This window comes from Vombatus ursinus, unplaced genomic scaffold, assembly GCF_900497805.2.
Source record: "Vombatus ursinus unplaced genomic scaffold, bare-nosed wombat genome assembly UNPS02014772.1, whole genome shotgun sequence".
Classification (NCBI taxonomy): domain Eukaryota; kingdom Metazoa; phylum Chordata; class Mammalia; order Diprotodontia; family Vombatidae; genus Vombatus; species Vombatus ursinus.
This window is the reverse complement of record NW_020954550.1, coordinates 30,617,819-30,631,939: the sequence shown is the minus strand read 5'-3', so window position 1 is coordinate 30,631,939 and position 14,121 is coordinate 30,617,819. Positions and strand designations below refer to the sequence as shown.

General features: G+C 40.1%; 1 protein-coding gene and 2 pseudogenes across 2 annotated transcripts in view; all 3 read left to right on the top strand.

The window, feature by feature from the left end:
• Positions 1 to 2,578: 2,578 nt before the first annotated feature.
• On the top strand, positions 2,579 to 8,412 carry LOC114044141 (annotated as a pseudogene).
• Positions 8,413 to 9,884: 1,472 nt separating this feature from the next.
• The window catches only part of NNT (nicotinamide nucleotide transhydrogenase), a 113,091-nt gene continuing 108,854 nt past the window's right edge, over positions 9,885 to 14,121 (top strand). The window contains exon 1 of one of the 2 annotated variants that reach the window (XM_027863491.1): positions 9,885 to 9,993. The gene's annotated coding sequence lies outside the window, so the exon portion shown is untranslated. The remainder of the gene's footprint in view (positions 9,994 to 14,121) is intronic. The other variant, XM_027863492.1, reaches the window with a different exon arrangement.
• LOC114044140 overlaps positions 10,474 to 14,121 on the top strand; it is a 5,909-nt pseudogene continuing 2,261 nt past the window's right edge.

Below are 14,121 nucleotides of genomic sequence, written 5' to 3'. Positions count from 1 at the left end.
CCTAATACATAGTCAATTTTTGTGTAGATGCTATGTACTGTTGAGAAAAAGGTATATTCCTTTCTATTCTCATTCAGTTTTCTCCAGAGATCTATCATATCTAACTTTTCCAGAATTTTATTCACCTCCTTAACTTCTTTACTGTTCATATTTTGATTAGATTTATCTAGTTCTAGGAGGGGAAAGTTTAGGTCCCCCACTACTATAATTTTATTATCTATTTTCCTCCTGTAACTCATTCAACTCTCCTTCAAAAATTTAGATGCTATACCATTTGGTGCATATATGTTTAGTATTGATATGACTTCACATTATCTATGGTACCTTTCATCAAGATATAGTTTCCTTCCTTGTTTCTTTTAATTAGATCTATTTTTGCTTTTGCTTTCTCTGAGATCATGATTGCTACCCCTGCTTTCTTTGCTTCAGTGGAAGCATAATACATTTTCTTCCAGTCCCCTTACCTTTACCCTATGTGTATCTCCCTGCTTCAAATGTGTTTCTTGTAAACAACATGCTGTAGGAGTCTGGTTTTTAATCCATTTTGCTATCCACTTCCATTTTATGGGTGAGTTCATCCCGTTCACATTTATAGTTATGATAACTAATTGTATTATTTCTCTTTATACTATTTTCCCCTTCTTTATCCCCCCACCTCTTACTCCACACACTTTCTCTCCTCACAAGGGTTTTTACTGCTGATCACCTTCCCCAATCTAGTCTCCTTTTTATCAGTCCCTCCTCCCCTTTCTATTATCCCTGTCCCTTTTTACTTCCTTTTTGGGTAAGATAAATTTCTGTATCCAACCGAGGGTGTGTGTTATTCCCTCTCTGAGCCAATTTTGATGAGAGTAAAGTTTAAGCTTTGCCTGCCACCCCACCCTACTTCCTTTCCATTATGCGTCTTTTATGTAGAATATTTTACACCATTCAAACCCTCCCCCTTCTTTTTCTTCCAGTACAATTTTCTTTCTCCCCTTTATTTTGTTTTTTGGGGTATCATTCCATGAAAGTCACCTTATATCCACTGCCTCTGTTTATGTATACTCTTTCTAATTGCTTTTATAGTAATAAAGTTCTTAAGAGTTACAAATATTATCTTGCCATAAAGAAATATAAACAGTTTACTCTTATTGGATTTCTTATGTTTTCATTTTCTTGTTCCTTTTTTTACCTTTTTATATTACCCTTGTATTCCCTTGTATTTGGAAGTCAACTTTTTTTATTCTGCTCTGGTCTTTTAATTAGGAATGCTTGAAAGTATTCTATTTCATTAAATATCTATTTTCCCTCTAAAATATTATATTGTTTTGTTGGGTAGGTAATTCTTGGTTGTAATACTAACTCCTTTGCCCTCCGTTCTGTAACGTCGAAGCTGCCAAATCCTGTGTAATCCTAACTATAGCTCCATGATATTTGAATTGTTTCTTTTTGGCTGCTTGCAGTACTTTTTCCTTGATTTGTGAGCTCTGGAAGTTGTCTATGATGTTTCTGGGAATTTTCATTTTGGGATCTCTTTCAGGCAGTGATTGGTGGATTCTTTCAATTTCTATTTTTTCCCTCTGGTTCTAATATATCAAGGCAATTTTCTTTGATAATTTCTTGAAAGATGTCCAGGTTTTTTTTTTTTTTCCCTATCATGGCTTTCAGGTAGTCCAATAATTTTTATATTATCTCTCCTGGATCTATTTTCTAGGTCAGTTGTTTTTCCAAAGAGAAATTTCACATTTTTTTCTTATTTTTTACTTTTTGTATGTCTCATAAGGTCATTAGCTTCCACTTGCTCAATTCTAATTTTTTAGGAGTTATTTTCTTTAGTGTGCTTTTGTACTTCCTTTTCTATTTGGCCAATTCTATTTTTTAGGGAGTTATTTTCCTCAGTACATTTTTAGGTATCTTTTCCCATACTATTGACTCTTTTTATATGATTCTCTTGTATTACTCTCATTTCTTTTCCCAATTTTTCTTCTACTTCTCTAATTGGCTTTAAAAATCCTTTTTTAAGCTCTTCCAGGAATTCTTTTTGGGCCTGAGACCAAATTACATTTTTTTTGAGGTGTCGCAAGTAGCCATTTTGACACTATTGTCCTTATCTAAATTTCTGCCTTGATACTCCCTGTCATCATAGTAACTTTCTGTAGTCAAGCCCTTTTTTTTTTTTTTTTTTTGTTTTTTGCTCATTTTCCTGCCTTTTTTGTGACTTAGTGTTTTTATATGAGAGTTGGGCTCTGGTCCTACACTGTCCCAAGGTTTTTGTGCTAGGGCACAGTATTACTACTGGCTTTAACTGGGCTTCAGACCTTAGCTGCTTGCTTTCACCAGACGGGTAGGCTTCCCTTCTGGCTTGTATTGGGGGGTGGGGGCCTGGGTGTGGAGGTTAGTGTCTGGTCTGTCCCAGGGGTGGAGCCTTGCTACTGTTTGCCATGGTAATAGAGTCTTTCTGGTGACTGGCCCTGGAGGAGAGATCTTGTTGCTGGTCTGCCCCAGGGGTGGGGCCTTGTTGCTGGGTTACTATGGAAACAGGGCCTCTCTGCTAGCAGGCCTGGAAGAGTAATACTGTTGCTGTTCTGCCCCAAGGATGCTGGGTTGCTACAGAAACTGTGTCTCTCTGCTGGCAGGCCCCTGGGGTGGGGTCTTGCTGTTGGCCAGCCCCGGGGTGAGTTTCACTACTGGTCAACAATGGAGTCAAGGCCTCACTAGTGGCTTGTGCTGAGGGGTGGGGTCACTGGTGTAGGGCCTTGCTGCCTTGCATAGACTGGACACTTGCCTAGGGTGCTGCTGGTTTGCAGGAGGGTGAGGCCTCACTGGTGGATTTCCCCAGGCTTGGAGCCTTGCTACAGGACCCCTTCAGGCTCCCTGCTCCTGCTCTTGGACCTCTCTCCCCTCCCACTCCAGTGAGACAGACCTTTCCTGCCGTGCTGGTATGCTGTTTCCTTGCTCCTAGATCAATTCTGAGGAAGTTTCCTAGTTGTTTATAGGGGAATTTTGGAGAGCTTCAGAGGAGAACTTCAGAGGAGAGCTTCCATCATCTTGGCACTAGAAGTCCAAATTGAATACTTATAGTAGACCAATTCAATGCCACACTGCTCTTGCCTCTTTATCCTATTCACAATCATCCCTTGCTTAACCCCAGACCTGGATTACTCTATTCTTTCTTCATTCATATAAATATATCCTGTTAAATAGAGCTAGAGAAAGTCACACAACAGTCTAATGGGGTGATGGGACCTGGACCCTGGATTTTCTCATGCAACCCAGTCCCTGGCATTTCACCTGAGGCATCTGGCCCATCCCAGTCCACCTAGGCACTCAATAATCCTTTTAACTGCCCATTCTTTCACTGAGACTCTCCACCCATTTAACTTCGTTCATTGTCTGCACCTGACCCACCCCAGTCTACCTACTATTCCTTAATCCCATGAAGATCTTTTCCCTTTTTGTGTAAAAAATTATCATTTTCACTCCCATTAAGATGCAGATTTACTAGGAATCTGCCCACCATTTGGGTGTTACAATTAACCTCACTACTTTGACTGAAAGAAGGCTTGAGTGACTAAATTCTTTCCATGGAGACCTCCCCTTCCCTCCTGCCCTTACATTTTGGGGTTCCCAGAACCCCAAACCACAACAAATCTACTAACTAGGTACCCTACCTTACCATACCTCAATTGAGTCATCACTGTAGCAAGTCATCCTTGTATTCCTTCCTAATTGAATACCTATCCCATTCCCCAAAGAAGCTATTCCAAACCTCTTCTCTCCTTAAACTTCTCCAGCCTTCCTCCTCCATTCTCTTATTTGAGGACTTTGTCTCTTACTGAGAAAATTAAGACAGATTTGCTGGGAACTTTCCCCTCTTTTTTGATCTCAAAAACCCTTTATCATTCTCCACCCTCTCTTCTCTGGTCTTTTATAGGGTAGTTTTCCTCCTTGCCAATACCAACACATGTACCCTTGTCTAGGGATGTACTGGAGGCAGCTCAAACCAGCTTAGAAGAACCAATTGCTAAATTTTCAATGTGAGCATTTACACCTTGGAAATCAGCAGATGCTACAAATGAGGGCTTGATTTGTTGTTTTGTTGATTGTTTGCACTAAAAGTAATAGACAAAACATTAATAATGCAAATTTAACTAAAAAGTGGGTTATCCATGTATATCTACATCTACATACATATGTACATCTACATATATATTTATATAAACATTTTTTGAGAACCAACTATTAAGCATTTACCAGCATACCATTGCTTAGGTTTCATTATCTTCTGTCTTATCCAGCACTAGTCCTCTCAATCATCAACTTAATAACAGTTAACAAATTAAGGTTTACAAAGCTCTTCACCTCAAGAGAGGTAAGAGCTATTGTGATTTACAATTACAAATGAGGAAATTGAGACAGAGATTAAATGAATTACCCAGGTACATAAAGATGTTAAGTATTTGAGGTAGAATTTTAATTCCAGTCTTCTTGACTACAAGTCTAATTTTCAACCTTTCCTTGTTTACTGGCTCGTTCCCTGATGACTTTAAACTTACTTAAGGCTTCTCCATTCTTAAAACACTTCCACTAACCCAACAAACTATAATCCTTTATCTTTACTCCCTTTGTCAGAGAAATTCCTAGAAAAACCTGTCTACACTCACTGCCTGCACCCCACAGCCCTTTGTTTCTGGCTTCTGACTTCATCCCTCAGCTTAAATAGTTCTCTCCAAAGTTACAGATATCTCTTAGTAACCAAATCTAGTAGTCTTTTCATAGTACTCATCCTTCTTGACCTATCAGTTGCATTTGACAGTACTGATCATTTTCTTCCTGGATACTCTTTTTTCTAAATGTTACTGACATTATTCTCTCCTGATTCTCCTCCCATTTTACTTACTTCTTTTCATTCTCCTTTGATAACTCAACATGCCTGCCAATTGTGGGTGTTCTCCCAAGGCTCTATCCTGGTCCTTTTTCTCCTATCTTTATACTTTCTCTGGTGACCTCATTAATTCTCATAAGTTTGACTATCATCTCTATGCAAATGACTCAGATATATCTATCTATATATATATATACATAAGCATATTATACATATGTATATATCTATACATATATGTTGTGTGTGGGTATATCTGTAACTCATTTCTTTTGTTTATCTTTTAAGTCATTCACAACTTGTACCTAACCTTCCCATACTCTATGATATAGCCAAACTGGCATTCTCTCTAGTCTTCTTAGATAGTACTTCCTCACCCATATCTCTGCTTTGGCTGGCTGCTCACTGTGCCTGGAACGCTTTCCCTCCTCATCTCTGCCTCATAGAATCCCTGTCTTCCTTTAAGCACCACCTTCTATGCAAAGCCTTTCCTGATCTTCCAAACTATTAATACCCTTTCTCCTAAACTATCTTGTATTTGCTTTATATTTATTCTTTGAATCTATCTATCTATTATGTATCCATCTATCCTCCCCAATAGAATGTAAGTTCCTAAAGTAGGGATTTTTTTATTCTTTGTATTCTTAGTGCTTAGCATGGTGCCTCCATAGTAGATTCTTAATAAGTGCTTGTTAATTCATAAATTGATTGATGGGGGAAAATGACCATTTATAGTGCTTATTATGAGGAGGATATATCTTGTTTTTTTAGATTATAGGAAAAATTGTTTCCTATAATCCTGCTTCTTTATTATTATATGTGTGTGGATGCGTGTGTATAGCCCCAAACTGGATATATATATATATATGTATATATATGTGTGTGTATATATATGTGTGTATGTATGTGTGTATCTATCTATCTATCTATCTATCTATCTATCTATCTATCTATCTATCTATATATATATACATATCTCCAAACTGGGGATCCCCAGACTAGCCTTGGTTGTACAATACATATACATATACATACACACATACATATACATACATAAATATATGTATACAGAGAGAGAGAGGGAGTGTGTATTTAGCAGTCTAGCCTATACCATTTCTTCATAGAATGAGTGCTTCATAAATGTTTTTAAATAGTAAACATATTTTGAATTGTAACAATTTATATAGATCTCTTTTAAATTATTAACAATCCTATTACAGATTGCTCCAAATAAATAACAGAGAAATTCAAATCAAAACAACTCTAAGGATCCACCTTATGCCCAACAAATTGGCAAAGTTAATAAAAGATGGCAATAGTTAATGTTGGAGGGTTTGTGGAAAGACAGGCATACTAAATCATTGTTAATGGAGTTGTGAATTGCCTCACCATTCTGAAAAGCAGTTTATATTTATTCAAAGAAAATGCTCTTTGTTCTAGTAATTACACTGCTACACATTTATCCCAAAGCCTTCAGTGACAAAAATAAAGGTTCCATTTGCATCAATCTATTTATAGTAGTACATTTTATAGTAGTGAACAACTGGAAATAAGCATTTATTAAATACTTATTATGTGTCAAGTACTGTACTAAGTGCTTTACAAATAGTATCTCACTTAGTTCTTACTATCTTGTGAGGTAGGTGCTATTATTACCCCATTTTATAGCTGAAGAAACTGAGGTAGATAGAGGTTGTGTCTTGCCCAGGGTCATATACCTAATAAGTGTCTGAGGCCAGATTTGAACTCAAGTCTTCCTGACTTCAGGCCCAGGGTTCTATCCACTGTGCCATCTAGCTTCTCCAAGTACAAAGTAGATGCTCATTGACTGAAGAACGGTTAAACAAGTTGTGGTATATGAATATAATGGAATTTATTATACTGTTAGAAAGGATGAATATACTGACTACCGAGAAACATGGGAAGATTTATACAAACTCATACAAAGTGAAGTAAGCAGAAATGGGAAAACAATATGCACAACTATAATAGTGTAAATGGAAGGAAAAAGAAAACAATAAAATTTTACTATTGGGAAATTAAAATGACCACGTTTGAGCAATTTCTCAGCCTGTGTTCCTGGAGATCCTAGATAGCATCTCAGCCCCCAACTGGATCCATTAAGAAAATGATTTCTTAGTATGCTAAGGAAGATTGTGTGCTGGTAATAGCTTTAGCATCTTAGGGCACTGATTCAGTTTTTGTAGCTTTTCAGGTCCACTTAGTATATACAGCCAATCAGCAGCATTCTGCAGCAATTTAGGATAACACTTTTCACAGAACAGGAAGGGGTTGAGGAAAGGGGAATAAAACAGGGAGAAAAGGGGGACTGTGGGGAAAACATTTAAAATGCAACTGCCAGGATTTGTGAGAATGAGAAAACATTCCTTGTTCAAGGGCTAGAAAGAAGAGGTAATGAAATATTTTTATAAATGTTTAAGGGAATGCAGGCCTTCAAATTGCTTAAATTGGGGATGCCCAGACTAGTTTTGGTTGCATAAGCATAATCTTCATAAGATTAATGACTTATGACTAACATCCAGCAGGTACCCAGAAGCCAAATCAATTAGACAGAAGATAGTGTTCTATGTTGGCCCCACCAATAACCAATCAAAGATATTTAGTGCAAAATCTGGAGTTTATTGAGGCCCTTTAAAGCTGTTGGCCTATGAGATCTTTGAAAAGAGTAATGATGCTATTGGATGTGTTATGTTATTTGGTAATGGGTGATCACAAATTAAGATGGAAAACAAGCTGCTCATGTTGCTTGTACTGTAGTATGGTGTTGACAACCTCTTATGAAGTGACTGTCATTAATAAAATTCAAATGAGTAAAGATCCAGCTAGAGGATGAGCTTGGACTACAGCACTCAGAGGGCTCTGTGCTGAAGAAATCCATTTGTGGAGAAGCTGTTGACTATTGATACAGTGATGGAGCTGACATACACAACAGATTTGAAACTATCAGACTTACCTTCGTCAAATGTTGAATCATGCACTTGAGCCTTTAGATAACCTTCAGCCTGGAGACTGACTGCACTATCTGTTTTAGTAAGAATATTTTACTCTATAAGTTGACAAGTTTTGATTTAGGGATTGGAATGTTTCTCCCACCTGGGACAAAACTCGCCACACAAAAAAGTTTAATGATCCTGATGATTTGTGCAAAACCCAGGTTGCTACAGATGCAATTGGCATGGAATTGAATTTGAGCATAAAGAGAATTATTTTTAGTCCTCTCATAAAGTTTAGTAGTAATGAAAAGGAGGAGAAGGAAATGGAGCCAATCACCACCTTATAGGCTCTGCAGATTTCTAGCAGAGCTGACAGATTCAGCTCCAAGTTTAAAGGGGAGGTTACTACGATTTATCCTGAAAACTCGAAATTATTTCAGGATATTTTGAATGTCTGTGGAATCTATAGGAATTGTGGGCTTTCACACTACTCCTGATCAGATAGAAATGTTCACATACTATCTCCCAAATACCACTTTCTCCAAACTTATTGATGTTTTTGGAAGACAGTCAATGACATACTATATAACTTAAGTATTGTTGTTTAAGTTTTTCTCACTTCACTCTGCATCAACTCATGAAGGTCTTTCCAGGTTTCCCTGGGGTTGTCCTTTTGGTCATTTCTTGTGGTACAGTGATGTTCCACTATATTCATGTACTGTAGTTTGTTAGGCTCTTTCCCAGTTGATGGGCACTTTCTTGGTTTCTTTCCTTCTCCTCCCCCAACTACAGGTATTGCTGCTGTGGATGTTTTTGTGCATATGGATCCTTTTCCTTTTATTTGGTCTTTTTATAAATACTTAACATGATAATCATAATGAAAACTCTTCCACTGAGATTAGCTATGGTCTCTATTGGTTCTAATTGAACTGCTTTTAGCATCAATTTATTTGCTTTGATCTGCTGTTAGTTGCTTGTCTCTGCAGACTCAGTCTTTGTTCTAATTACTGTTGGTCTCTTTTCACCTTGTATCAAGGGATGTAGAGTACCCTTGTTCTCTCTTTTTAAATATCAGTCAAAATGTCTAAATTCTGCTTTCTGTTCACAACTATTTAATATTTAAATTTCTATTCCATAGAAAAAAAACCCTCCCCCCTTTTAAGTGCAAGACATTCACAGACTAAATAATAAAATTACAAAAATAAAATTTAAAGGTATAGTTTCCTCATCTGTTAAATGAGAAGGCTGAACTAGGCTAAATCCTGTGGGCCTATCCATTTATGTGAAAAGAACACCTGGAATTGTATTGTGTTTTAATTCCCTTAATGCTTTGCCCAAATTAGTAAAGATATTGTCAAGAAATTTCTTAGAATGTTCACTCCTAAAGAAAAAGAGAGGTGTCTACAGGCACCTAGGAAAGTATTTGACTTCCTCTGTGCTAGATTTGAAGCCTGTGAGCACACATGCACATTACATTTCAGAACTCTGACATAGTTTCCTAAGCATTTAATTCCTCCTCGAGTGGAAAAAAAAATACAAAAGTATCCTATTCCCGCCCTTTATACATAGCTCTCCCCTTCTCCTCCTTTTATATCCTATTACAGATCAGTTGTGATTTTCCTAGAAAGCTTGAGAATTAAGTTAAATTACAAAAGACCAGTCATTCTACAGTCTTTTGTAGTCTGGAGAAGAACCAAATAGGAAATCCTAGTTTGTACTTAGGCTTTTTCAAGGAGAGAAGTCAGACTGGCAAACTTGGCCTCAGACGGCATCGGTGGTTGGCATGCGCCTTGACTGACAAGAACCGGTAGAAGGAAACTGCTCGGAGGGGCGGAGGACCGAGGAGTAGAGACAAAGAGGCTGCAGCTGTGCTGGGGCGGGGTGGGCTGCTCCCTTCAGCAAGCAGCATTGCCCAAAGCGGGTATTTTTCCACCGGTTTATCCTTCTTCTAGCTAGAAGGGCAAAGAGGGGAGGGAGGAAAACTGGGGGCCCGTGAAGAGGGGGCGGGGAAAGGGGTGAGAGCGTCACGTGGACGCCTCGCCGAACCGAGCTGATCCAGGCTCGCCGCGCGCTCTTCTTCCGGGTTGAAGGTGCAAACCCTGGTGGGGAGCGGAGCCTCCCGCTTGCCATCGCCGGGTCCCCCTTCCCGGGCAGGCTCTCTCCCTCCGAGAAAAGGTCAGTTGGGCACGGTGGTAGCAGATGTGCTGCAGGTGCAGGCCGTGTGGCCAGTGGGCGGGAGACGCGGGGCAGCTGTTTGGGCTGAAGCGGCGGGAAAGGGGCTCGCGAGCCCTGGGCAGGCTCCTGGTCCCGTTTCTTTGCTCTGGTAAAGAAAGTGGTCTTAGTGCAAAAGGGGGCGGGATGGTGGAATCAGATAAAATGTAACATCGTAGGAAAGGGAGCATTGAGGCCGGCTCTGTTGCTAGCGAGGAGGGGGTTTGTTCAGAAACAGCGCGGGAGTGGGGGTGATGGTGGTTCCTTTGCAATGTATGGGAGCGGGAGGTGGCAGGGGGAGGATGACCACAGGCGAGAGCCAGAGTCTGCAGACTTACGGGTCAAGGATGCCCGTTGCGGAGCTGAACAGTGAGGGAGAGGGAGGGGGAAAGAGAGAGACAGACAGAGACAGACAGAATGACAGATACAGACAGACACAGACAGATGGCACTGAATGTGGAGTGCGCCGGCTTTGTGCACTCGCGGCGCGGGCGGGCGGCGGTATTCTTCCAAGGATCGTGCACTTAAAAGGCCCTGCTGATCTCTACAGCAGGAATGGACCTTGATACCAGCCCTTAGTTTTATAGATAAGGAAACTGAGGCCCAGTTAAGTGACTTGCCCAAGGTCACACAGGTGATACGTGGCAGATCTGGGATTTGAACAGAGATCCTCCCAAATGCTGCCCTCTTTCCACTAAAGCTGGTGTAGGGAAGAATTTTAGTAGAGCTAAGACAAAGGGCGTTACTAAAGACCTCAGACTGTGTATGGATGGGGGCATTCAGGGTTAGGAATCTGCACCCCAAGAGTAGCAGATTCCCTACATCGTAAGCTTGACCCGTGGAGGAGGACGAAGGAGGCGGCCCGAGTTGTCCTACAGGACGGCCATTTGAAGGAAGGTTATAGTCCCGAGCTGATAACAGAGGGACAGGAGCAGGAGTTCGTCTGCATGCCACAAATTAAAACTCCTGGATAGAAATGACTATTAAGCAGCCCCGACCAATCAGCGTCCAGGGGAGATTATAAATAGCGGTTTCTTTCAGCTGTCGACGTGGTGGGAATTTTGGAGCGCACCTTAGAAGTTTGACGTGGGAGGGACCAGCGGAGGCAGGCGGCCTTGGACTTGGTGGCCTGTGTGGAGCCAAGTATCCGACCAGACCAGAGCTAATGTTTGTTAGGCAGCTGTGCCTTCGTTGGTATGTTTGGCTTGACTGTGTGACCTGCTAACTGTTTTAGCACGTCCTTTATTTGCCCTTTTTGCAGGAGGCATTCACATGTAAAGTTCTTCAAATGACTGTTTGTCAGGAGCCCTAGAGCAAACCATATACAGGAGTACTAGTCCCTCCCCTTTGTAGACTCCGGAGAGTACTTCTGGTTCTCCACTTTTTTTTTTCCCCTGAAAACTTCAGCTTCTTTACAGTTTGTTTTGACAGCCTTACCCTCACTCTCTACTTTCCCAGGATGTGAGCCTTTTGTGTATCTTTTATCACCCTTTCCTGATGGGTCAGCTTTCAGTTAAGATTAATTGAGACATATTATTTTCAAAAGAATTTTTTCTGAAATTCTTACAACCAGTAATTCTTCCCCCCATCACATATTAATTGAGCACCTACTACGTGCAAAGGATTGTTTTTAGAGTCTGTAGGGGACAAAATAAATTGTAATTCTTCTAATAGATCTTACAGTCTAGTAGGGAGCATGATGGGCAGAAGGAGGAATGTGAAAGTGGAATGAGAGAGGTCAGAGTGATTGAGTTCAGAAAAGGACAGTCTTCTTGGGATTGTGTAAAGTAGTCATGGAGGAATAAGCTCATTACTTACATAGTACTCTAACGTTTTGGAAACCTTTTACACTCCACTGTTGGTTAGGAACTGGACGCTGAAAGACGGATAGGGAACTGGACAGGTGGAGAGAGGAAGATAGAAGGACATTCCAAGCTTTGGGAACATTGTGAGCAGTTAAGGATGCAGAAGGTCATGGGGCCTCTTTGGGTCACAGTTTTGGCTGGAGGGAATAGAATACAGTGTCAGAAGGATAAGTTGGAGCCAGATTGAAGAGGGTCTTACAGTTTGGACTTTATCATGTAGGCAAAGGGAACCACTGAAAGTTTTCTAACAGCTCTGTTGTGATCAGTTTTGAGGATATATGATGGTAATTTAATAATATCAATAGCAGCCTCATAATATCATTCTATGAATAACAGTAATTGTATATGTGCATACATATACATATGTATGTGTATTTAATTTAGACTTGTGATTTCAATGGCATAGGAAACTCCTTTTACTTATCTAGATTGTCAAGTCAGTAAGCATTTATTATTGCCTACTATGTTCCAGGCGTATTATTGCCTACTGTGTGCTAAGTGCTGGTAATGTGAAGAAAGGCAAAAAAAACCAGACCCTGCTCTCTAGGAACTTACAGTTTTAATGGGGAAGCCAACATGCAAGCAGCTATGTACAAGCAAGATATGAACATGATAAACTGAAGATAACTGACAGAGAAAAGGCACTGGAATTAAGGAGGATTGGGAGAGACTTCTTGGAGAATGTGGGATTTTAGCTGGAACTTGAAGAAAGCCGGGGAAGGGAGAAGGTGACGATAAGGAAGGAAAGAAGTATGGCCATGAAGACAGCCAGTAAGGATGCATGGAATGCCTTGTTTGAGGAACATCGAGGAAACCAATGTCACCCGATCACAGTTTTTGGAGGGGCCAGATAAGGTGTAAGAACACTGGAAATTTATGAAGGGGTTTAAAGTTACGAAGGGTTTTAAAAGCCAGAGGACTTTTTATTTGATCTTGGATGTAACAGGGAGCCAGTGGGGTTGATTGATTGGGGGGAGGAGATAAGGTGACGTGGTCAGACCTTTGATTTAGAAAGATCATTGATGAATGGAGGATGGATTGTAGAGGGGATCAGCAACTGTTTGGCAGCTTACTATCTTAGTGGCTTATGGCATTGAGAAATTAAATGGCTTTTCTTGGATCACCTAGACAGTGTGGGACTTTAAAACAGGTCATTTTGACTATGAGGCCTACTTTCTATCCTATACCACAAATTGCAAGATTACTTTTGTAGCAATGTGTAGGATGAATTGAAGAGTGGAGAGACTCTCTCTCTCTCTCTCTCTCTCTCTCTCTCTCTCTCTCTCTCTCTCTATATATATATATATATATATATATACACAGAAGGAATTGTTAAGTAGTCCAGGCTAGATGTAATGAAACCCTGAATAGGGTGGTTGCTGTGGGAATAGGAGGGAGGGGATACATGGGATTTTAAAAATTTCTTTATCTGTGTACAAGGTTTTTCCCCGGAAACAAAATGTAAGTTCCTAGAGGGCAGGAATGGTTTCATTTTGTGTCTTTATGCCAAAGCCTGGAACATGGTAAATAAATGCTTGTTATCTGATTCATTGCTTAAAGTTACCTTTCCAGCTTTATTGTTCTGCAAGCACTCTCCATTTCAAACGGGCCTATTTTATGTTTCCTTTATGAGACATTCCACATCTTATTTCTGCGCTGTTGTCTCTCTCATGCTCTGTTTCCCTACCTCCCCACCTCTTAGAATCTATAACTGCCTTCAGAGCTCAGTTAGGTCACCTCACTTCCTTTCCTGGTTCTTCCCACCCCTAGTTGTTTGGATTCGAATTCCCATATTATTTTGTACTTTTTTGTATATTTACTTTTCCAACTTATCAGCGTAAATTGTCCCCTTTCACCACCCCCAGTCTCCCAGTACAATGTAAGTTCCTTGAAGATTGGTGATCTTTTTATCTTTCTTGGCCTTTCAGATAGTTTGGTGGCTGGAACACAGTAGGCACTTGATAAATATGTGAGTCAGTGAATGTAAGGTATTGGGCGAGAGGCCATAAGAACATAACAGTGAACAAGACATGATTCATACATAATGGAGCTTGCTTACACTATAATAAAGGAGAGAAGACAGTTTTCATAGATAAATATAGTACAACAAATTACATGATGTATACCATAAACTGTAGCTGAAAGTGGTCTATTGAATTATAGTTTGAGAGAGAGACAAGGAGAGAGAGAGAGAGAGAGAGAGAGAGAGAGAGAGAGAGAGAGAGAG